A 25,509-nucleotide genomic window follows, 5' to 3' on the forward strand; every position below is an offset into this window, starting at 1 on the left:
TTGTCTGGGTGCCCTCTCCTCTTTCCCTACCAGGCACTTCTCATTTCTTCTCTTGTTATGTAGATGAATATGACAAAATTTGTTTATTTATCTATACCTAAGAAATCTCTATTTTCTACTCTCTTAATGAAATTATTAAATTTCTTCTTAGCTCCTGAATTGTACCATTTTGAGGAAGGGGCTTAGTCAGTGGTTTTCTGGTAAATGTTTAACAACTACACTAAAAAATAGTAATAAAAAATAAGCAGAGAGAGACAACTTAAATTTATCTGATTTGTAGCATGTGCCAATCTCTTTGGTGTAAATACTTTCATTAGTTTATTTGAATCTATGAACATGACATTTTTGAATATAGAGTGTGACAAGATAGGCATGGCCATCTGTTATATAATATTCCTACATACAGATACAATAGACATAAGAACATAGTTAACATAACATGTAATAAAATAATTAGAAAGTGATATGTCTTGAGTTTTATTAACATCGTTTTTAGTATAATTTATTTAATTGTAAATTAATATAATTTAATTTCTATTAATGGGAGTATTCAAAAATCATCTTGCAAAATTCCTGAAAATTTATCAATATTTTTTGAGCTGGTACAAGCTGATTTGATCACATTACTGGCACTTAATGGTAGTTTTTTTTTGTTTGTTTGTTTGTTTTCTTTTGTATGTGAAAGAAAAAGAGATGAGATGGGAGAGGGATGAGAAGTATCAACTCAGTTGTAGCACCTTAGTTGTTCAGTGATTGCTTCTTATGAGGCCAGCCAGTGACCTCCTTGGTCAAGCCAGCAACATTAGGCTCAAGCCAGCTACCAAGAGATCATGTCAATGATCTCACACTCAAGCTGGCGAACCCTTGCTCAAGCTGGTAAGCCTGCACTCAAAGCAGATAAACTTGTGCTCAAGCTAGCGACTTCAGGGTCTCAAACCTGGGACCTCAGTGTCCCAGGTTGATGCTCTACCTACTGCACCACCATTGGTCAGGTGGTTCTAAAGTTTAATTCAAAAGAAATCCTGTAATTGAAAGATGCAGAATATCATACCTTGCAGTTACCGGGACTTTGAAAGGTTAGCTAAACTTCTAGAAAAGAGAACTGGTAAATTACATAGTTTTGGGTTGACTATTGGAAGTGATATTTAGGCTAGCTATCATTGATGAATATTTAAATATAGGTTTCATAAATTAATATTTCTAAATTTATATATTGTTGATTAATAGGTGTTATTTGAAATTTTAAAATTATATAATTATTGCCATACATTTCAATCCCTTGGGAAGCCAAAGAACAAAAAAATTACAAAAAGGGAGCTATCTATGAATAAAGTATGAATATTAATATGTGTGTATTTTTAAAAGTAATAGGTGACAGTTAAAAGGAATTATAATTTTTCAATTCCCGGTAAACCATCAGGAAATTATTGTGATTAGGACAGTTGGCCAAGATGATGAGATTCTGTGTGATAAATTATTTGCTACCAGCACCTAAGTCTGAGGGCATTGCCTTACCTGTTATGAAAAACATGTGAACATTCAGATGGCCATTTTGAAGAGCAAAACAGACCATAAGCATTCAAATTCTACGTTAGATCTAAAGGCAAGGATAAAATAAAGGTATAATTTGCATATCAGTAACAGGCAAAAAGAACTCTAAAGCAAATGATAAAAACAATGCCAATATTATCTTTAAAGTAAATTTTGGCAAAATATCTAAATGGATTGGTTTGATAAAAGGGATGATATATTTATCAGTTGCCTTGTTAATGAATTGATTCATTCTCCAGTGGTCGTGCTGTTTCTGAAGAAAAAAAGAAACTAGCTCTTCTTCCATCACCATTTAGCCCCCCCTTTACCCTCTTCTACCTCCTCGCACCCTCTTTCCCTCTTGCAATTGCCATACTGTTGTCTGTGTCTATGAGTTTGTTTGTTTTATCTTGTGGTGGTTAACACATAATACAATAAACAGATGATATATTATAAAATTGTTCACCTGAAACTTATATAATTTTAATAACAATATCACTCCAATAAATTCAATAAAAAATTTAGAAAAAAGAAAAAGAAACCAGATTGATATAGGTAAAATGTAATGGCCAGCAAGGTAGTTGTGGCAACTAGGGCAGTCATTGCTGCTGGCCTGTGAAAATGGTACAGGGTTGAGTAATAGAATAAGACATTTCTTAGGAGCAAGAATAAACAGGCTACAAAAAGGATATTTCTAGTTTATACAAAGAAAGGAATTAAGAATGTATAATCAGAAAGCTTAAAGCAGTTGCCAATTTTTTAAAAGTCATCATTCTGTCAATTCCTGAATTTAATTCTATTTTCAGATCTAGTTTCTGTCAACTGAGAAGGAACTGACTCCCAGGAGAAAGGACATGATAATAGAATAGCAAGCATATGAGGTAATGTTTTTTCTAGTCCTTACCAAAAAGAATCTATGACCAGTTACACAAGTAAATGGCCTTCCAGAATTGTGTTGATTTAGAACAAGAGGGCCAGACTGAAACTCTTGCACTGATTAGTCATTGGACGGAAGATGTCTCAAAAAGAGGATGGGACTTTGGGGGAGATGGCTCTCATTGGCCAAAAACAATTTCTATAAGGAAGTTTCTAGCTAATATCTGTCAATCATCAACTTTCCCATAAGCTGGGACAATAAGTCTTAAAAGTTTGAATGGGACATGAAAACTTTGTGGCACAAAAAAATATCCACTTCAGGTGGGGGAGGGTAATTCTAGAATAAGTAGTGAAGGGTGTCTTTGTGTGTGTGTGTGTGAATGAACATGATTTCAAAGGTTAGGAAGTAGAAAGCTCATTAACAACAATCAAGAGACAAGAAAAGAAGCAATGTATAAGAGGTATTTCAAGTGGTCCACTTACTTGGTGAACCATAATAAGACAAATGTATTGTAGTTGTGAAAGTTGAGACTACTTGTATATGTGCACAGAGGGCCAGTCTAAACAGTTTGAAATATATATATAGTCTGTCTTTTTTCCTGCATAGAGATTTATCACCTTTTTGGCAAGTATCCTGGGATGAGAAACTTAGGTGAGGCAAGTGAGGCTCCAAAATTTAAAGAGGTATTGATGTAAAATTTGATGTAAAAACTTTGAATATTTCTTACTCTATTGGCACCACTGAGTTACCAGCTTTTTAAACAAATGTTGTTTTGCCTTTTCTTCAAATTCTACTTGGATCTAACTATCCATCAGTTGGAATTATCATGCTTCCCATAAAAGGGAGAGAGGGAATTATTACTTCTTTTATTTAAACTACTGAGTTAATACTTCCTAGATCACATGTCTGGGGATACCATCACCATTAGTCAGAATTATCATCTTTGGCTCCTCTATTTGCTCCCTTGTTGTGATGTCCAATAATCATGCAACAGGACATTCTTTGAGCTCTGCTGGAGGCCAGTGGAGTAGAATAATGATATATATATCTTTATGCTAATTAAGAATACTGAAAACATTTATAGAAATTGCTTTAAACAATCTAGCTGGTAGAAAGCAATGTCTTTCCACAGTTTCTCAAATATCCCATTATCTGAAAAAAAAAATGAAACTTGAAATCAGGCCAAAATTTATAGTGATGAATTTGCTCTTGATTTTTACATTTATGGGATTTCAGTGATTTGACTCGAGTATACTCATGAAGAAGATGAGGAGAGATAAACAGATAAAAACACCATCAGACCATTGATTTTCAACTTTATCTACTAATAGAATGCATTAATTAACATAGACATTAATTATTAAAAAGCAATCCATGCAACTTTGATCATATATTTTCAATAAAATACAGTATAAGAGAAATCAAAGATAAGGGAAGGCACAATATAGACTAGGGTTAGGGTTGTTGACACAATCAGATCATTGTGATCCATTACATTCTACACGTAGGCTTACTGATCTATTGCTAATTTGATTTGAAGACCAAGAGTAAACCTATGAATAGAATATCAAGTGACAATCATGCCAAGAAACCTTGTAAAGTGTCAATTAACTAATTAGAAAATTCGTAAGTAAACTTTATGAGGCAATACCTCTTATATAATATGGCAGGGTCTTGTTTGGGGCTTGGGGGTAGATAAAGATTGGTAGGGTTAGATACATGGGGTCTAGCACCACCAGGAAGAATTTAGACCCCTGCTAAGTTTAAACTTCTCAAAGTTGTTTACATACACAGTATATCAGAGAGACTGTGTGCATCAACAGAGCAAATAAACATTGGCAAACTTCCTGGGGCTCTCCAGTTTTAGCATAAAAAATTAAGAAAGTGAATCAAGTAATTTTAAACATTTTTATATTACAACAATTACCAATATATTATGGTATAAATGCAAGATATGCATGAATTTATAAGATAAAATTGGAAACTTCAAAGAAATGACACACTTGCAATGGGCCAGTTAGTCTAAATCTCAGAGCTTAGGCACACAGATTATTTTCTCTGTCCTAATAGGGATAGGAAAAGTTGGAGAAGTACTTCTTTAACATAGGTGTGTTTTGTGTATCTTTCTGAGTTCACTGGCATGTGGAGGGGGGAAATTAAATTTTACCACTGAGATGGATTGTCTAGTTAGTGAGATTTCTAATCATTTCAGGCAGAGATGTTACTGTAGACTTAGCAAAATATATGGCATTCTAGCTTCTCCCCAAATGCATAGCAAAATAAATCTCAGTCTTGCTGTGAGTCACTAAACTGCTAATAAACCTTACGTGCCTGAGTAAAGAGATATACCTGCTCATTCTGCCTCTGAAATAGGATTAGGGATATCCCAGTTTCAGGGTTAACACTTGGGTCAGTGGCTGTAAATGAAAGGATTCTGTTTCAGGAAAAGAACAGACTATCTTAATAATTGGCTGCTTGGTAAATCAGGAGGGAATGAGAAGGTCTATCTCTTTTTAACAGATAAGATATCAAGTCCTAGATACAGGACAAGAATTCTGTCTAGATCAGGTACAGTATTGTCAAACTTGTCCTATAGATCATATCTGACCTACTGACTGTTTTGTATGGTCTACAGAGTAAGAGTAGTTTTTTACATTTTTAAATAGTTGAAACATGACATGAAAATTATATTAAATTCAAATTTCAGTATCAAAATTTTGTTGGACTAGAGCCATACCCATTGGGTTATATATTATTTATAATTTTCTTTGTGCCAGAACAGCAGAGTTGAGTAGTTAAACCCTAAAATATTTACTATCTCTTTTTTAATTTTTTTAAAGAAAAAGTTTGTTAAATCTTAGGGCCTTGTTACTTAATGTGTAGTCCTAGGAGCAGAAGCAACAGTACCACTTGGGAGTTTGTTGAAACTGTAGAGTCTAGGCCCTGACCGGTTGGCTCAGTGGTAGAGCATTGGCCCAGCATGTGAAAGTCCTGTGTTTGATTCCTGGTCAGAGCACACAGCAGAAGTGACCATTGCTTCTCCGCCCCTTCCTCTCCCCCTTTCCATCTCTCTCTCTCTTCCCCTCCAGCAGCAATGGCTCAAATGGTTCAAGCAAAGTTGTCCTTGAGTGCTGAGAATGGCTCAATAGCCTCGCCTCAGGCATTAAAAGAGCTCAGTTGCTGACAATGAAGCAGCAGCCTTGACAGACAGAGCATGACCTGGTAGGGGGCTTATTGGGAGTCTGGCTTTGCTTCCCTGCCTCTTACTGAGGGAGGGAGGGAGGGAGGGAGGGAGGGAGGAAGGAAGGAAGGAAGGAAGGAAGGAAGGAAGGAAGGAAGGAAGGAAGGAAGGAAGGAAGGAAGGAAAAAAAGAGAAAGAGAAAGAAAGAAAGAAAGAAAGAAAGAAAGAAAGAAAGAAAGAAAGAAAGAAAGAAAGAAAGAAAGAAAGAAAGAAAGAAAGAAAGAAAGAAAGAAAATGTACAGTCTCAGGCATCATCTCATATCTTCTATTAATTTTAATTTTAATGGGGTGACATTAATCGGGATACATATTTTCAGAGAAAACATCTCCAGGTTATTTTGACATTTGATTATGTTGCATACCCCTCACCCAAAGTCATATAGTCTTCTGTCACCTTCTATCTGGTTTTCTTTGTGCCCCTCCTCTTCCCCCACCGCCTCCTTTCCCCTTCCCACCCCGGTAACCACCACACTCTGGCCCATGACCCTGAGTCTCATTTTTATGTTCCACCTATGTATGGAAATATATAATTTTTAGTTTTTTCTGATTTACTTATTTCATATTTTCTAAATCAGATCTAGAGTGAGTTTCCTGGTTGATTCTTATGTACAATAAAGTTTTAAGATCACTGGTCTAGGTCACAGAGACATTGAGCAGGTATGTGTTCCTCATCTGCTCCAACTGGCCAAAAGATAAAAAGGAGGGAATTAAATCTTAGGTCAGGACGACATGATTCAATGTTTCCCATGATTACTGAAAATAAAAATAAGATCCATAGTTACTTTTTACCCAGGGAAAAATGGTTTTTGATTAAACCAAAAGGATACAAGATTAACAGCAGATATCAAGCCTGAAATGAATTCTCCAAGAGAGGATTTTGATCTCCAAAAATTTTCTTTACTAAAATAACATTTTGTGAGACCACCCTGTGTTGCAGGTTATTTAGGGACTTTAGCTCTGATGAAGTATATAGGCTGGAATATCACTCTGATGAAAGGTTACTGAACTCTTATTAGTTAGACATGTACCAAAGAGAGTCTCTTTGAGATTTAGTATAATATAGACTCAAATTCTATGATGCCATAAAACTCCTTCTTTGCTCCTTTTTACCTTAATAATCCCTTTGACCCCAATAAACACATATTCAAACACACATATGTGTACACACACACAAACACACACAGCCTATGGTTGATTTAAACAGTCAGCACAGATGCAATTCTTTTTGCCTTTGATGTTATGTGTAAAGAAAAAAAGAAAAATCTTTATTAGCTGTAATCATTGAAAGGATTAAAAAATTAGATTCTTTGTTCTATTTTCTGTAACAGTAGACATGAGTGACCAGGAAACTAAGGGAGACAGTTGTTACATGTATAGACTGAGATCCATCTAAAGCAAAAAAAGAAATTTGTATACTGATATCAGAACTCTCCAGGTATCTAGACACTAATACACATCTCTGTTACTAGGGGAGAACAAATTCATGCAATAGGATGTATAGAACTGCTTAATTTAGAAGAACCAATATAGTCATACAAGTAAACTCTTATGTATATTTTCACTGTAATGACAAATATTCCTAGTGTTTAGGTTTCCTGGGTTTTCTAAACGCTTTACTAGTTCTTTAAAAAGTATCTTCTTGATATTATATTTTAAAATATAGGCCTATTCAAATACACACTTATATTGGGCACTGTGCTGAATACGTTACAGATATCAACTCATTTAATTCCTATAACACAATGTCAGGTAATGTGAGCATTATTGTCCTGTTATAGAGAGGAAGTGCCTGAGCCTCAGAAAGATTCAAAGCTCAGTCAGGTCATAGGTATTATGAGATGAGCCAGGCTGTAACCCACACACCTTCCATCTCATTATATTGTCAAATTGTTTAGTCTACAACCAGTGAAATATAAGGAAATGTTACTTCAATACTTGCTCATCTTTTCTCAACTTGAATAAGACTTGCTTTGTCTTAGAATGTCTATATCATTAATTTTTCTCTTTTCTTCTACAATAGAAGCAGAGATACTCTCTTGCAAAATGTTTATGTATTACAGAGTCCAAAATTAAAGATTTATTGAATGTATAGCCAGTAGTTGCTACTGTCATGGCCATGTACATGCAGCTTCAGGTTCCCATTAGATTTGGAAAGATGGTAAAGAAACAGTGGAGCCAAAACCTGGTGGGCCATTCCTTTATTAAAGGTTTGCACTGGCCAACGAGCAACACATACAGGGAAAACACTTCCCTTTTACTCAGGGCTCCCAAATCTACTGAAACATTCTCCAGTTCCACAAGCAGGAGAATTTTCTCTGGTTCTCCTAGAATCAAAGGCCTCACCAGTCTCAGTGGAGCTCACAAAAGTCCCTTACCTCTGTTCCTCATCTGCATACCTTCTTTCTCTTGGTTCTCCCTGCAAAAACATGGCTTCTTTCTCTGCTTCCTCTCCTATTCAAAAACTTTCTGGAGCAAAAACCTCTCCTCCAGCTATCATTAGCAAGACAGTGGCCCTTCCCAAGCAGGAAAGTAATTTGCAATTTCACAGACATATACCTGGCGCTGCCCAGCGCCATTTTTTAACAATAAAAGTGAGCTAACTCAAAACATACAAATTTTACAAACTCATTTGCCCAACATTGAATATTGGGTGAAAGTGCAAGAAATCCAATCAAATGTGAGGCTTACCATGTTGCTGTTTTTCACTAACATAAGATGCTTGATGCTAAAATGTATGGAAGATAAAAATGTGCAAGAGAAATAAGAAAAAGCTTATTCAATGATAATCAGGCTAAAAGTTTTAACACACTTCTCTTGTGTATTTCTTTAAATATTTTTTTTAAGATATAAATGACTATCATACTCTTCAACATTTCATCCTGAATCATGAAAATGAGCAATTCTATGGCTAAGGAGGCTTGATTCTTCAGCTATCCTTAGAATTAGAGCTGGGAAAACTCTCTTATCTATTCCTGATTATTGTACAGTGAGCATTTATCTATCATAAAGCATGATATTCTTAATATATGAATAATGGAAGAAAGTCATCACCATTCTGTTGAACCAGGATTGCACACAGCTAAATACCCACTCTATTGGAAGCATGTATCAGTGGGCTGATGACCTGTAATGTGTGTTCATGTTATCCCGAGTCTTTGCCACTTGTTTCCAAATTCCATGGAATTCCTTTAAATGATAATGTTATAAAATGTTAGGGGATAATTTATTAAGATTTTTGATTGAATCACAAATTTAACTTAGAATGATCTTGAATAATCTTTAAGCTAAAACTCTGTCATCTACTTAAAAATATGAAATAAACATATACAAATTCTTTCAGTTTCCTCATACAATTGTTGTGAAGACTGAATGAGGAACTAGGAACAAAAGCCTTTAGAATGTCTGGCACACAGTAAGTGCTCAGTAAATATTAGTAATGGTTTAATAATGATTAGTTATATTCAAAGATTCACTTCACTTTGGTAGCTTTTCATCAAATATTAATGACCTTGAGTATTATAAGGTGGCTTTAGAAAGTGGTAATTAGGTGGCTATAGGCTGACTAACATGAAAATGACTGGCAAATCTATTCATACCACTCAGACTTGAAAGTCAGACTCTCTTCTGGGCCTTTTCTTAGGACACCTACACAGAGGGCATGGAGTCAATTTGAAAGTCCTTCCCTCCCAGTGGGAGTCCCATTTCTAGTACATGTGACTTGTCATCTCTTTCAGAGGCGCCACAGCAGGAAGCCTGATTTGGTTAACTAAAGGCTTTTGGAGAATTTTACTTAAATGTTCATTAATGATTTGCGTATTTGCAAGGTGAATCAGTCCCATTCTTCAACAGGTCTTCACCACAATGGCCTGTGTGTTCATTCATCCATCTCACAGTTCAAAAATGAAAGCGAGATATGGGGATAATAATGCAGAATGCAGAGAGTCAAATAGATACTCTAGAACCCAGACTAGTTTATAGGCTGGATATTGATTTTTTTTAGTGTTTGATTAGGGTCAGGGACATAGAAGAGTGATAAATGTGAGTGTGTAACAACTTTTCTTTAACATACATTAATATATATAGTTTTCTTTCAGAAAAAGAATCCCAGAGAATTGTACCCTACTTTAAAATTATTTCCTATTTATATTTGTTGTACCAAATACATTTTTCTTAATCATAATGCTCCCATACCTTTTACACATCATGTATGTTTCTGAAAAAAATTTCATCCAGGTATTCAAATTTATTTGTATAAAGTCTGTAATACAGTATCTTGTAATTTGTAAAAAAATCTATTTGTTTCCATAATTATAAGAGCCTAATCTTGTATGGTTTTTGCTTTATTTTTTAAGATAGCTAGTGGCTTGTCTATTTTATTACATTTTAAAAACACAAGAATTTGATTTACTCATTAGATCTATTTCCCTGTTCTCTTCATTAAATATTTTTTATTTTTATTCTTTCCTTCCTTGTATTTTCTTTGTGTTTGTTTTGTTGTTTTTTTCTAGTTTTTTAAGCTGAAGATTATGTCATTTAATATCATGCTTTAATTTTTTGCTGATAAAAGGGTTTAATGCTATGAATTTTCCTCTGATTGCTGCTCTAAATGCATTCCATATGTTATGATGTAGACTGTTTTGATTGTCATTCATTTTCATAAAAATTTGCAATTTCAGTTTATATTCCCCTTCTATTAAAGCATTGATTAACAGAAGGTCTGTTAGTTTTCCACATGGAAGGACCTTTGATTTAGGTTTGGGACCTTTTGTTTTAGGTTTTATTGTTGTTGATAATTTCTGTTTTATTTCACTTCTATACTGTTTATATTTCTACTTTATAGAAACTATGTTTTTTTCTATAAGGGCTTAAGGTCAATTTTTGTGAATGTGCCATGGCACTTGAGAAGGAACTATATCCCTTTCTCAGGGTGTACAGTTTAATATATTTCAATAAAATCTATCTTATTGATTACATTTTTGCTTTCCTATATTATTATTAAATTTTGTTCACTCATCTGTTTTGTTCTAGAACAATGTATAAAACTATGCTATTATTAATATTTCTATTTATATCTCCTGGCATATCCTATACTTCTTCATGAAGATGGTCATTGAGTAATTTAGTGCATAAATACATATGTTGTATCTTCATTGTTAATTGACTTTTATCATTAAAAATTGTACTACTTTACATTTAATGGTTTGGGGTTGAACTTCTACTTTTTCCAATATTAAGATTGCTACCACTACTCCCTCTGTTTTTATTTTCGTAGTCTTCCTTTATTTTTAGTGTTTTTGAATTTCTTTAGTTTGGATGTCTTTCTTTTATAGTGTATTCAGTGGGTCTTGTTCTGTGTACCCAATATGAAATTTTTATACTTGAGTCATTAATACTCATCAACATGACTGCTTAGTTTGAACTCAACCCTGGCATAATATTTTATCATTACATTTTTAAAATATTTGCTGTTTCATTCATATATATATATTCTTGCTGTATACATATTTTTAAATTTATTTTAATTATTTATTAAGTATTTTATGTGGTATTCATGAAAGTTTGTATTTTTGTTCTAGTGGTAACTTTTGTATTTCTATGTTTGTTAAATGTTCTTAGAATCCTTTTCCTTATTTCTTATTTTTCTATCTAATTTCTCATTTTTTAGTATCCTTTTATGTCTACTTATAGCCTATTCAACAATGAATTTATTCTATCTTTTGTTTTCTTCTTCCATCTTTCCCCATTATTTATGCATTATTTCTACTTGGTCACAATATTTAAGATTTTTGCAGTAATAAATAACATTTTTCATAATATGTAATATTTGTACATTAGTTTTTAACTATCATTATGTTCTATTGTTTGGGGAGGATATATATATTAAGAGAAGGGTAACCATACTACTGACATTGGTTTAGCTACCAGGAAGTTCCTGCCTCCAAATATATTGAAAGTAACTTACACTCTTTGCTATTTATAGGCCTAACATTGGTAGAAGCTTGTTGTTACCAGCTCTACATTCCAACAATTCCTAATGAATTTTTTATACCCTGAATAAGATAAGAAATTTTACTTTAATGTGTTTTGCTCATTTGTCTTAGTATCTCTTGGTGTTATGTTTACAAGTATTAGTGTTATGATATTTGAAATATAGATAGGTATATTAGTTATGTTTTTGTTGTGGATTTTACTCTTTCACAGTTAAAAGTGATTTTTCTATCTTTATAGAGATTTTTGGTCAAAATTTAAAGTTGTCTGATACTATGATTATACACTTTGCTTTCTTTTTCTTTTTTGTTTTTCTAGAAGATGCTTGCCAATATTTAAATTTTAATATTTTCGTGTTACTTTTATTTATCTGTATATGTGTGTGGTATTGGCTTCTATAAATTTAGTAGAATTGGAATTTTGCTTTGTGATCAAACATTCACATCTGAAAGTCATTTTCTCTTAAGAATTTAACAAATTTAAATTTATTGATATGACATACATATATGGGCTTAGTATTTATCTTTATATAGCCCTTTCAAATAGTAAATAGTTTCTTATGCCATCTTTTAACATGCTCATAATTCTGATATTTAAGAAAGATTGTATCTTTTTTATTACCTTCATATTAATATCAAAGTATTAGTCTTTTAGGTGTTCACTAATGGGCATCTCTCCTTATCTACAGATCTCTTTTATTTTCTTGATTAATATTTACCTTTATATTTTAAATAAGTTTACACTTCAACATATTTGACTTTATTTCCCATCTATTTAACTTCTTTCTTTCCTGATTTGTGTTATCTGTGCAATTTCTATATTCTGACACACATAACGTTTGCTTCTGTTCCATTACCTAGTTCCCACATTTGTTTTAGTAATAGATCTACAGTAAAATGTAGGCATTGCACCCTACCAGTGTTTTACTTTAGTTTCTCTAGTCACATCACAATTGAATCTTGAGACAGAGAGGAAGGATAGGGGGAGGGGTGAAGAAGCAGATGGGCGCTTCTCCTGTGTGCCCTGGCTGGGAATCGAACCCGGGACTTCTGCATGCCAGGCCGACGCTCTACCACTGAGCCAACTGGCCAAGGCAAGAACAAGTAAATTTAAATCAACAAACTGACCAGTATTTCAATGGGAACTATGGGCCTGCTTTTGGCTAATGAGATGGTCAATGTGCTCCTCTCACTGACCACCAATGAAAGAGATGCCCCTTCCGGAAGTGTGGCAGGGCTGGATAAATGGCCTCAGGGAGCTGCATGTGGCCCACGGGCTGTAGTTTGGGGACCGCTGTTATAACTGATTGAAATTTGATCTAGATATGAAATCCTTGGGTCACTTTCTATCTTTGAGGAATTTGTAGATGTTGCCCCACTGTCTTCTTGTGTTGATAGTTGCTATGGAGAAGTTGTAGCCAACCTTACTTGCTTCTGCCCCCCCTTCAAAAGTAAATTGCTTAATTCCCATGGTGCCTTAAGAATTCATTTTTTTGTTTGTTTGTTTGTTTTTTGTTTTTTGTTTTTTGTTTTTTGTTTTTTCTTCATTTTTCTGAAGCTGGAAACGGGGAGAGACAGTCAGACAGACTCCCGCATGCGCCCGACCGGGATCCACCCGGCACGCCCACCACGGGGCGACGCTCTGCCCACCAGGGGGCGATGCTCTGCCCATCCTGGGCGTCGCCATATTGCGACCAGAGCCACTCTAGCGCCTGGGGCAGAGGCCACAGAGCCATCCCCAGCGCCCGGGCCATCTTTGCTCCAATGGAGCCTTGGCTGCGGGAGGGGAAGAGAGAGACAGAGAGGAAAGTGCGGCGGAGGGGTGGAGAAGCAAATGGGCGCTTCTCCTGTGTGCCCTGGCCGGGAATCGAACCCGGGTCCTCCGCACGCTAGGAAGAATTCATTTTTTATAGTTGAAGTCCAATGTCTTTACTATGATGTGTTTCTAGAGTTGATCATTTTGATTATTTCCTGACAATGGTTTTATCTTTTAATATTTAGAAATAATATTTTTATATAAAAAATGTTTTCTTGAGTTATGTATTTCAAAATTTGATTGCTATGATATTTTTTTCTTTTTTCTTTAAGGACTCTGTGTGTAGGTTGTATTTTCTTTTTTCCTTTGTAAATCTTTATTTTATTATGCTTATTTTTATTGTTTTATTTCTAAGCCCTATGAACATTATTATATTTTGTTTTTTCTCTATTTCTTCTACATATTTTTCATTACTTAATTTTTTAAAGGATACGTTTTTTTTTTAATTCATTTTAGAAAGAAGAGAGAGAGAGAGAAGGGGGGAGGAGCAAGAAGCATCAACTCCCATATGTGCCTTGACCAGGCAAGCCCAGGGTTTCGAACCGGCGACCTCAGCATTTCCAGGTTGACGCTTTATCTACTGCACCACCACAGGTCAGGCCTGGTTACTTAATTTTTAACACTATTTAATTCTTAAGCTATTTTAGCTCATAATATCCATTTCTAACTCTTACTCCACCATCACTTTCTTTAATTTATATTTACTATTTGCTTCAAAGCAGAGTTGGGTCTAGTGTCTATCTTCAATGATAGTGAAATATTTGGTCTACATAGTTATCTACACCTGGCAACTCTTTTTGGTAGTATTCTTTTTCCTATTTGTATTGTAATGTCTTTTTGTCAACCTTGCACTTGGTTCTTTTTAGTACCTTTACTAAAGGAGGTGAATTTATTTTTTGTCAGCTATTTTCAGGGCACACTGTGGCAGTTGAGGGTCCAGAGCCTTTTTGGTAGAGCTGGGATTTTTTATAAGTTCTAGGTTTTGTGTATGAGTCTTTGTGATAAACAATTGTCTCAGCTAATCGAGATAGGCAGCTAATTCTTTTGTTTTGTTTTGTTTGCTTGTTTGTTTGTTTTATAAGAGTTCTCTTTTCCTCAGCACCATACAGACCAGTTATTTTATAGAAGTTTTATAGAAGTTAGTTTATTTTTGGTATGATTTTGGGTTTAGTATAATCATCTGTGCTTCCTGAATCCATGGTGTATTTTATACCAACCAACACAGAAAACTATAGTATATCCTTTTTCTAAACAGCACCTTCAAAATGCTGGTAATTACTACATCTGTTAAATTCACAAATTTATACTCTCACTTCCCTGAAGGAGTTTATAATCTCTCTTGTGTTATAGTACATATAAAGAGGAGTAAATAAAACATCTGAGAAATTAAATGGCTTGATACCTACACAGGATGTCAGAGAAGTAAGAATCGCCTCATCATCCCATGAAAAATAAGACCATATTTAAGCCCATGAATAAAGAAAAAAAATGAAAAAATAATAAAACAGCAAATAAATTGTTCCTTAGTAAGTCACTCTCTGCTGCGTGTTTAGTGATATTATCTAACATCAATACTGTATGTGATTTTAGTTTCAGGTTGATATTTTGTAATCAATGCTCATTTAGACTTAGCAATACATTTTATTGATTTCTTTGCTCACTGCTGCTTCTTAAACTCCATTTACTTGCCTAGGATTCATTTATTTTACTTGCTGGAATGTATGCTCTAGTACTTCTTTCAGACTTGAATTATGGATGGTAAAATATCCATGCCCTAAAAAAATGTGAAAATGTCTTTATTTTTTCCTAAAAAATTAACAAGAATGTTCAACACAATTTTTTTTTAAAACTTGAGGGAAGTGGGCTTCTTGCATCAGTGTTACTGCTGAGTATCAGAAGTCAAGAGAGGTTGCTTTGTTTGAACTCCCATTTATACTTTCTCTTAAGACATATTTAGTGGATATTCTTTTTATTTGATTTCAAATTTCACTATGACATTTCTATATGCAATCATTCTTCCTCCCTCCCTGTTTTCCTTCTTTCTTTATTTCCTCCCTTCTTTTATTCTTTCCTTCCTTCTAGTTACACAATATTTGGAGTTCTCTTTCAATCTAGAAACTCATATCTTTCTTCAAACCTGGAAAATTTGAAATTTGTCTTTGCTTATTTCCCTCTCCATTTGCTATGCTCTCTTTCTAGAACATTATTTGGCATATGTCCAAATATCTGCACATCTGCTTTCATGTCTTTGTCCTTTTATATTTCATGAGAGGAGGATGCCAATTCCACCTTGCTGAAGAAAAACTTTTATTCAGTAGTATTTTGATTAGTCCACTAGTCAACTTTTAATTCACTTTTTTCTTTAAGAATTAAAATTTCAGTTTCCAAGTTTTCAAACTGAATCTTTAAAAATAATAGTTGCAGTACACTTTGGTGTTTTTTAGAGGATAAGTTTAATATTTCCTCTAATATCTCATTTGCTCTATTCACCAAATACATGTTCTTCCATTTACAGTGTTTTCTGCCTTTCCTTCATGTGTGTCTTTCCCCAGAACATTGGCCATGGTTGGTTGTGTGCTTACCTCTGTTTTAGGATCTAATGTTCCCTTCCTGGTAATGGTGTGCCTGTTTGCACAGACTCTGAGGGCTATGGGCCAGATCACACCACTGACATTTATATTGATGTCTGGATAGAGTTGCAGTGAAGGAGAGGCAGAAGTGTTCTTGGTGTGGACTTACCCTATTCACCCTGAGCGTTAGCAGTCACTGAAGTCATTATGACATTGCTTCCTACTTTGTATGCTCACATTCATTGTGATTGTCTGGGCATCACTCTTCTGCATTGCTTGAACAAAGATTTGAGGGTGAGAGGAGGTGCCATCCAAACTGACTCCCCTGCAATTGCTCCAGTCCTACCCTGCTTTGTAGATTGTGTCCTTCTAGCTGGCAGTCTAATTGGAGGTTTTGCTTTTTCAACATGACGTTGTCACAGGAGAGGAAAGATTTTGCAGTGAGTGTGGGTGAAACTGCATTCAGTGGGGAAAATGTTACACTTATTACTTCATCAATACCTCCAGAAACAGGAACACCAAACTTGTTAAATCCATCCTGCTCTCCCCACTACATCAGTCCTGCTAACATTTTACCTAACCTATTCCTTGAATATCTGCTGTGACTCTTGGGAACCTATATCTCTGCCCTGTCATTCTTACTGCTATAAACTTTCTTATTATCTGGTTCAAGTTTCTTCTTCCTTAGCTCCAGGCATTGCACCTACTCCTGCCATCATCTGAGCCTGAATAATTTCTGCCCTTCATTTAATGTGCTACCTCGAAGGTATTTGCTCTCTGTGATCATGTCCCTCCTGAGCCTTCCTTTCCCACACCTCCAACTTTCCGCAAACTCCCTTGCGAGTGTATGGAGGTTTGTTTTCATTCTTTGTGTATTTCTGTAGGTGTCTTAGTTGCTTCCAAAGAAAGCCAACTGCTGAAGGATGTTCCAGGTGCTGTGGCATGTGGTGGGGGAGGATGAACACCTGACCATTATCCCTCCTCACAGTGTGTGTCCCCTTTAGAGTAGAGCTTCAAAACTGATAAAGGTGCTGCACATAAAAATAAGAATAATCCCAGTCAACTAACCATGCCAATAAATCAGAGAAACCCGCCATTCACCGGCTGCTCCCACTGCTCCCAGGGTCTAGTTGAGGGAATAGGGCATAATTCACTCCTCACAAACACTTAATACCACATTTCTGCCATTTACAATCTGATAATATTCAAATACTATTGCTGTATTATGCAGCTCCCAATTGCAGATGCGATTCCATAACAGCCTCACACTTTGGCATGCATTATGTAAGTTGGTATAAAATTGCCTGTCTTAAAACTCTTCTTCAATTGCCACCCAATATCATCATTTCACACACAGGGCTCCGGGAACATTAAAAATTTAGCTTCTTCCCTATTTAGCGGGTTCTGCAAAAGGGAGCAAAATAGACAAACAGATGTTCTTTCCTCTGAGTCCCCAGGAAGTCTGAGACAGAGTAGATACCCTGAAATGGAGACAACAGCAATGACACTGAAGATGCATTTGTTTAACTTAAAGAAAAGAGAAAGAGAGTAAAGGAGAGAAACTGTTTGTTTACTGTTTCCTCTGGGGAAGTAAGGTGACTCTACATGCACTGGTGACTGCTGTTCTGAACTGGAGGGACTTTTCAGGAGAGTATTGCCTTATGAAACTAAACTTCCCCACCTTACACTGTTAACCTATTCCTGGAAGGTAAAGTGACGTATACATCTTCTGTTCCTAGTAGTAGATACTAGTAGCTCTGAAACTAGTGTCAATAGCATCCTACCCCATCCCGCTATCTGCCCTGATGTCACATCCTTTGACAGGGATGAAAATCTTCCATTTCACAATTCAGAATATATGACTGAACAGGAACAACCCCTCAGGGAATGTGGTGTGAGGATCCTCATTCATCTTAAGTGGTGAAAGACAGTGTAAAACATTTTCCAATCACCAGTTTTGATAGAAAATGATAAAAAGCCAGCATTCTGCTCTAATGTTAGGGAAAGTAGCTATAAAAGGCATAAAAGAGCATACTGTAAAGGGAAGATAATTTTTTAATAAGAAATTATCCTAGCAAGAATGCAGAATGAAGAAAGAGTCAGAATATGGAATTTGTAGGCCTGGTTCTCTTTTTAAGTAGCGCCAGGATCCTGGCCAAGTCACCTAATTTTTTCCATCTCAGTTTACTTTATTGATAAGCTAGGGGCTTGGGCTAACGACCCGCCCAGCCCTGATATAGTAGGATGACTTTGTTGGTGAGCAGGCTAGAATATATTACACACTTTAATGTCTTTGGGCTTAGATCAATGAGAACTTAAAAAGGAAAATTGTGAAGGTAACATACGGAGATAACACATATAGACAGATGGTTTGCCAATTATTCATTAGGATTTGTTTTTTCTTTTTCTCCCCCACTTGCTTTGCTGTTCTTTGCCTTTGAAGATGACTGTACTAATGCAGCCGGCTCTCCACGTGTGGGTGTGGCTGGGAAGATGAAAGATAGTAGAGGACACATTTCCCTTTCCTTCCTAGACTTGGGGGTGGGGGCGAATCTGTCTTCTGGGCTCCCACTTTGATTTATGCTTCTGGTTATTAGGATACCAGTTAATCCTTAGTGACAGCAGCTGACCACTTCTAGGACACATCAGAGGAATGAGCCCGGCTACTATTTCTGAGGGGAGACTTGCCCTGATGGTTGGGAATGATTGCCTTTGTGGGACCACAGCTCCAACGAGACAGGAAGAAGCCTGCTGCTGCATTCTGATGGCTTCTCTGAAGACCAAGTCAGGCAAGGAATTGAGCATTTGAAATTAAACTCAAAAAAGAAATTGAATGAGGCGAAAGATTTATTTTATTTTTGAATTTTGTCTGATTTTATCTGAAATTATCCAGTTCTACTGTCTACAAAGATATTTATGCTTGGATAGTTTTTCAACTATCGGGGCCTCAATTTGTTTATATATAAGCATTGCCAAAATTCACCCACTGTTTAGTAGAATTGAGGCATCCATACAGAAAGGGTGCAAATTCTTCCATATTAATCTGCAATTTAGGTAGATAACAAATACAGTAAATTACTTCCCAAATGTTTGACTCAATATACACATGTTTTACAGTAGAAAGAGCCCTGGGTTAGAGATGAAGGCCCCCATATTCCATCCTTCCTTCTTTCCCCAAAGGGTTATTAACTATGGGATAATTGTCTTGTCCTGGGAATCTTGCATCTCTAATCTTAAAAATAAGAGGAATAAAATATTTGGCCTCTGAGAATCTCCCCAGTAATAGAGTTTGGTTTTTGACAGTTAACAGTCAAGTGAAAGTGCCAAGGGAATTGCAAATAAAGAAAAGAAATTTGACAAGATGATGGAAAAACAAGGAATGCCAATTATTCCAGAGGTTGCATCAGTGGGTGAGGTCCAGAGTGCAAGCTGAACGTGAGGGGGACCCAGATGGCAGGGGGTTGAACACTGTCCATGTTTCCTTCTGTACAAACTTGCCCAGGGACAGGGTTATTGGCAGCCTTCTTGTTTTAAGTTAAAAGCAATTAGAAAAACAAACTGTTTCATTTTAAGTAAAAATTAAAAACTGAATAAGCATACATAATGGGAAGTCTTAAAGTCTAAGACTATTTTTAGAGGCAATGATTGATTTAACCATTTAATCTGTCTTGGGAAGACTGTTTCAGAATGCACTATAGGAGATGATAAAATTAAGATGTGCTGTAGAAGACATTAGGAGCTCAAAGCCCTCTTTTATTTAAAATCTTTTGACTTCAAAGATATCTAGCTGGCTCATTATAAGTAAAAATTAAAAACCGACTAAGCATGCATATGAAGAAATCTTAAAATCTAAGATTTTTCTTAAAGGCAATGATTGATTTAACCATTTAAACTCTTGGGAAGAGGCTTTAGAATGCACTGTAAGAGATGTTAAAATTAAGATGTAGAAGACATTAAGAGCTCAAAACTCTTTTATTTAAAAACCTTTGACTTCAAAGATATCTTGTTTAAAGTCATACAAATCTCACTTTCGTTGGTTTTTAAAATATGCATTTTCACCAGTCTCTCCAGTACAGATATAAATGAAGATACAGCAACAAACTGAAACACACTCTGACATGGATAGAGAGGAAGCATAGGCAAACAAATCAATAGAGGTGGAGAGGATAGAGTCAATAAGGTTCTTGATAGCCCCAAGGGCAGATTCAAATGAAGTGTTGAACAATCATTTGCTAAATCTAATAAAAATTAATGACAGTTTTTCCATTCTCCATACATTTATCAATTGTCTTACTAAATAAGTAGCTGTTAGGAAAATGCATTAGGTACTAAGGATGTACCAGTGATCAAGATACATTTATGAAATAGACCCCTGTCTTCAAGAACCATATACTTTAACAGGGAACATAGTCAGAGTATTTTCAAGTATGGTCAGAGTTATAACAAAACAAAGGGATAAATTAATCACAAAGACAGAGAAATACCTTAAAAAGTGTCCTTTAACCAGAAAACTTATGAGTGATCTGAAGTAAGCCTCTTCACTTAAGTAAGGTATTGGTAGTTAATCTCTGGGTGCCTATGAGCCCCTCACCTTGGCTGTAGCTAGAAGATGTAGTTAAGGGAAAATGGTGATATTGGTGGATGGATGTTCTTGGGAACAGGTATAGCCCAGGAGGAAGAGTTTCAGGTAAGAAAGCATATTGCCAATAGCAAACAAACCACACACACACACACACACACACACACACACACACAAGTAATTGTAGCATAAAGACAGAAGAATAAATAAAAGGGTTCCTCAGAGATGTGGTGAGCCCCCTGGTTTGCTGGGCTTCGTAGTATAATTTAATGGCTCTCTGTGACTGCTTTATGGAAATTGGAGTAGTTAGCAGTGAGTTGTAAATACTTTATACACCTGAAAACAAAAAAGAACAAAGAAATCCACTGTCTTTATCCTATCCGAGCTATAAACGTGAGCGCTGTGGTGAGGGGTGTGTCACTGCTTTTGTCAGGAATGTCCTGTTCAAGTGTGTGCCCAGTGCCCTAAGAACATCTCCAGTCTGGGTGAGAGGTGCCCGTGAGAAAGGGAGACTGGACCTCCTTTCCAGTGGGATGTCTGCATAGAGAGTCAGATTGCTGACCTCTCACACTAGTGGTAGAAAAGCACACTGCAGGGAGGAGTCCAGTGGAGAAAAAGTAGCAACCTTGGCTCATACTAGTTGGCTTGGCAAAGATGAGATACCTCTAGGTTAAGTGAACACTATAGAAGAACACTGGAAGCTAGAGTTGAGACATCTTGCCTGTAGCCCACTCAACAGAGCTGCCCTCTGAGGGAATGTTCCCAAGTTGCAAGAAGCGAGCAGGAACTGAGGACCAGCTGAACATTCAGTCTGGGTGGGGTCCTGAGTGGCCAAGAGACCCCACTGGGCCCTGCCATGGCATGGGTGGGTCACAGCAGTGGGAGAAGCAGATGGGTCACAGCAGTGGGAGAAGCGGATGGGCTCCTTCCACACAGAGGTCATCACCAGCAGCAGGTCAGGGTTAGGCAGAAGAGCAGCAGACATAAGCAAAAAAGGACCAAAATTACCCCAGTAAGAAAATAGACCTAATTCTTGTGAAACTAGACCTTAAGAAAAGGACAATAGAGCGTCGGCCTAGCGTGCGGAGGACCCGGGTTCGATTCCCGGCCAGGGCACACAGGAGAAGCGCCCATTTGCTTCTCCACCCCTCCGTCGCGCTTTCCTCTCTGTCTCTCTCTTCCCCTCCCGCAGCCAAGGCTCCATTGGAGCAAAGATGGCCCGGGCGCTGGGGATGGCTCTGTGGCCTCTGCCTCAGGCGCTAGAGTGGCTCTGGTCGCAATATGGCGATGCCCAGGATGGGCAGAGCATCGCCCCCTGGTGGGCAGAGCGTCGCCCCATGGTGGGCGTGCCGGGTGGATCCCGGTCGGGCGCATGCGGGAGTCTGTCTGACTGTCTCTCCCTGTTTCCAGCTTCAGAAAAATGAAAAAAAAAAAAAAATGAAAAAAAAAAGAAAAGGACAATGGTGAGAGAGTGAAAGGTGCCAGCCAGTCCTTGAGCCAGTAGTAGCAGCGGGAAGAGTTTAGAAACAGATAGGAGATGGAGCTTTTCATGCAGACTGGAAAGTCATAGAATCTTCCGGGATATTGTTAAAAGGTAGGAAAGAGGACATAGCATAGTTTGAGGCAGTGTTTAGAGAAATAAAGTAATCTCATCTCATATCCTTAGTAAAGGATTCCTTAGTAAACATGTTGTATTAAATTAAACGTAGCTGTTCTCTGGGTTACCAGTCAGATTCAACCCACTTCCTGTTGAACTCTTGCTACAGGTTAGAGTCAATTTGCTATTAGGAGAGATAGATTATTGAGGTCTTCCGTAAACAACAGCTGGGCCCAGAAAACAAACAATTTTCCTAAGGCAAAAAAACAAATATCCAGTGATACAACTCAGTCCGGAACAAAGACACTATTTCACAATAAATGCAGAGCAAAGTTGGCTCCATTCATCACTGGACAACAGGATGTTTGCTTTACCTTAATGTAAACAAAAGTCTCCTTACCAACTTCAACTCCTATGAATTAGATTATCCTGAATGGTGACATCAAATTTATCTCTAAAGAATAATAAAATAAGCCTGGCCAGATAGTTCAGTTGGTTAGAGCATCATCCCGAAGTGCAGAGGTTGCCATTTCAATCCCCGATCAGGGCACATACAAAAACGGATTGATGTTCCTGTCTTTCTTTCTCTCTCTCTCCCTCTCTCTCTCTTTCTCTATTTCCCTCCTCTCTCCCTTTCTCTTTCTCTGATATCAATAAATAAAAATAAAAAAGTTTGTCAAAAAAAGAATTAAAAAAAAGTGAATAAAAGGAAAATACACACCTACTTACTGTTTACAACAGTGACTTTCCCCCTCAGCCCTTTCTCCCTCTTCCCACGAGCGGGATGTGCAGAGGTCCAGTCAGTGTAGTAAGCAAGTGGAATGCTGAACTTTCTGAAGTCAGGTGGGTCAGATATTTGTATTTAAAGTTGGTCTTTTTAAAAATGAATTTACTTTCCAATTACAGTTGACATCAATATTATATTAGTTTCAGGTGTGCAACCTAATAATTAGACAATTATATACCTTACAAAGTGATCCTCCGACGGTAAGTCTAGTGCCCGTCTCACACACCATACATGGTTATTACTATATAACTGACCATAGATCCTTCATAGAAATGGTCTCGGCACTTCTCTGTGTATTTGTGGTTGCAGAAACCACAGGTGTGCATGACTGCCTGGGAAGCAGGTGAAAGAGAACAGAGGTGCCTATAAACTTACGCCAGAAAATTATGTCTGAGTGAATTTTACATGGACCAGCAATTTTGGGCTCTTGCTAAAGTCTTTTATTTTTTCACTTCATTTTTGTTATTTTAACATCTGTAGGCAAAACAGGTATTATTCCCTTTCGGTATTAGAAAATGGAGGCTCATAGGTTTAAATTTAAGTGGTAAGTCCAAAAGGACAAATCAAGCATCATGTTCCCTGGTCCTATGTCCTTTTCACTACAACACAATCAGTTTCTAATATTTTCTCCCTAGGTGGGACAAAACTTTTAACCTAAATTATTTGAATAATAGTTCTAATTCTTTAATTGAATATTGAAAAAATATCTCTAAGAAGTAGACTTTGTTAAAGGGACAAATTTTAGAAATGTAAAAACTTATCTATCGTTGATAATGATCTCAAATATACTGTCATTGTGTGTTTGTGTAACCACATTTAATAAAGAATCACATCTTTGATATGATGAATAGTCCAGGTGGTAATTTTAATAATATGTTAGGACACCTTTTCCTGTGTACCAAAGACTTTACAGGCATTCTAAATATCATTCTCAACTACGCTCATCACTAAAGTGATATACCACTTCTAATGAGCCTGGACTCTGCGACCTATTTAGAATTCTTTGTTCAGGTCTATTTAATACCAGTAGAAATGGCCCATTCTGGGCATCCAGTGTGGTTCCACCCCTGAACCCCTAGTGAATATCAGTTGATAGAAATTTACACTTCGGTTCATGGAAGAGCCCTGTGTTCATCTTAAGATCCTTGTTTCTACTAAAAATTAAGAGTGAAATTCCTCTCTCTGTATCAACTGCCAAATTGTCAAAACCCACTGAGCTTGTTTGTATTTGGGGTATTGGAGTGGTGGGGAGACCATCTGTTTCTTTGACATGATGATTCCCCCTATTTTGCAAGATATAATTATTCAGTCCCTTGTACCCAGGCTTTCTCTAAGATGAGACATTCAAAATGTCCACTATTAAATGTTTTTTTAAATAGAAACAGGATTTTATGACCCTGCAACTGGAGGATCAATGGTTTTACGGTCCTCGGGCATTGTACTGACGTGTGTCTGGTTGCCCCATGCAGGCTATGCTAAGCTTAGTGTTGATTTGGAAGAGACTTTTTTGTTTCATTTCCAAAGGTTATTTTATCTGTGGAGGACAGATTGTATTTCCTGATAGAGCTTCTTGATTTTAAAGCACACTTTGCTAATCCCAGCGCTCATTCGAGGTTTGCAGTACAAAAGAAGGAAACCGGTTATAAACAAATCTGCAAAAAAACAAGAAGAGAAGGGGGCAGAGGAGGCATATATACAGAGAACAATAGAAAAACAAAGAGACTTTTAAAAGCACGCCATCGTATAAAATATTACTTAGATACTAATTTAATTAGAATGATATATACACCTAGAATGTCTCTGATCTTCCTTTTCCAGACCATAGATCATGATCTAGTTTATTGCACAGATTTTCACAGAGCACACTGTTACTGCAGTTAACTTTCTGGGAGATAGAAACTTGTACATTTCTAACCACATGGAGTTTTAAAGTTAGGAAGAGATAATAACCTCTTTTGACTTTAAAGAGAGCTGTCAGCCTTGGCTGCTTCATTGTTTGTAAGGCTTGTACACATATTTTTTTAAATGCCTTTAAAGGCAGGAGGTGTGTTCTGACACGTGTCCACTGACTCTCTGTAATGCAGATCCTGGATATAATGAGAACTTCTTGAAGTTGCTCATCTGTGCTGTTGTTGTGTTTGGCCCATTAAACCCTGAGCTCGTGAAAGGAAGGAGTTACATTGAGACTCTACTAGGTCAGGGACATATACTTCCCTAAGAAAAGTGCTGGCTAGGAAGAAGTGATTGATTGGGTATTTTAAAGTGTTTATATAAACACGTGGACTGGTTACATAGATATATTGTGCCTGTGGCCCGAACAGACAGTAATGGAAGTGGCCGTCTGGCAACCGGCACTCTGTCTCAGATTTGCTTTAGGAGGGACCGTGATAGAGTTAGAGGTGACTTTCCTACTAAATGAAGTCTGCATGTACAAGATCATTTGTATTTAAGGCATAGTAACCAAAGGGGTCATTTACAGAGTATTTACTATTTAGTGACCCGTTATTCCTCACTTACCTAGTGAT

The sequence above is a fragment of the Saccopteryx leptura genome, chromosome 11 (genome assembly GCF_036850995.1).
Source record: "Saccopteryx leptura isolate mSacLep1 chromosome 11, mSacLep1_pri_phased_curated, whole genome shotgun sequence".
NCBI classification, from domain to species: Eukaryota; Metazoa; Chordata; class Mammalia; order Chiroptera; family Emballonuridae; genus Saccopteryx; species Saccopteryx leptura.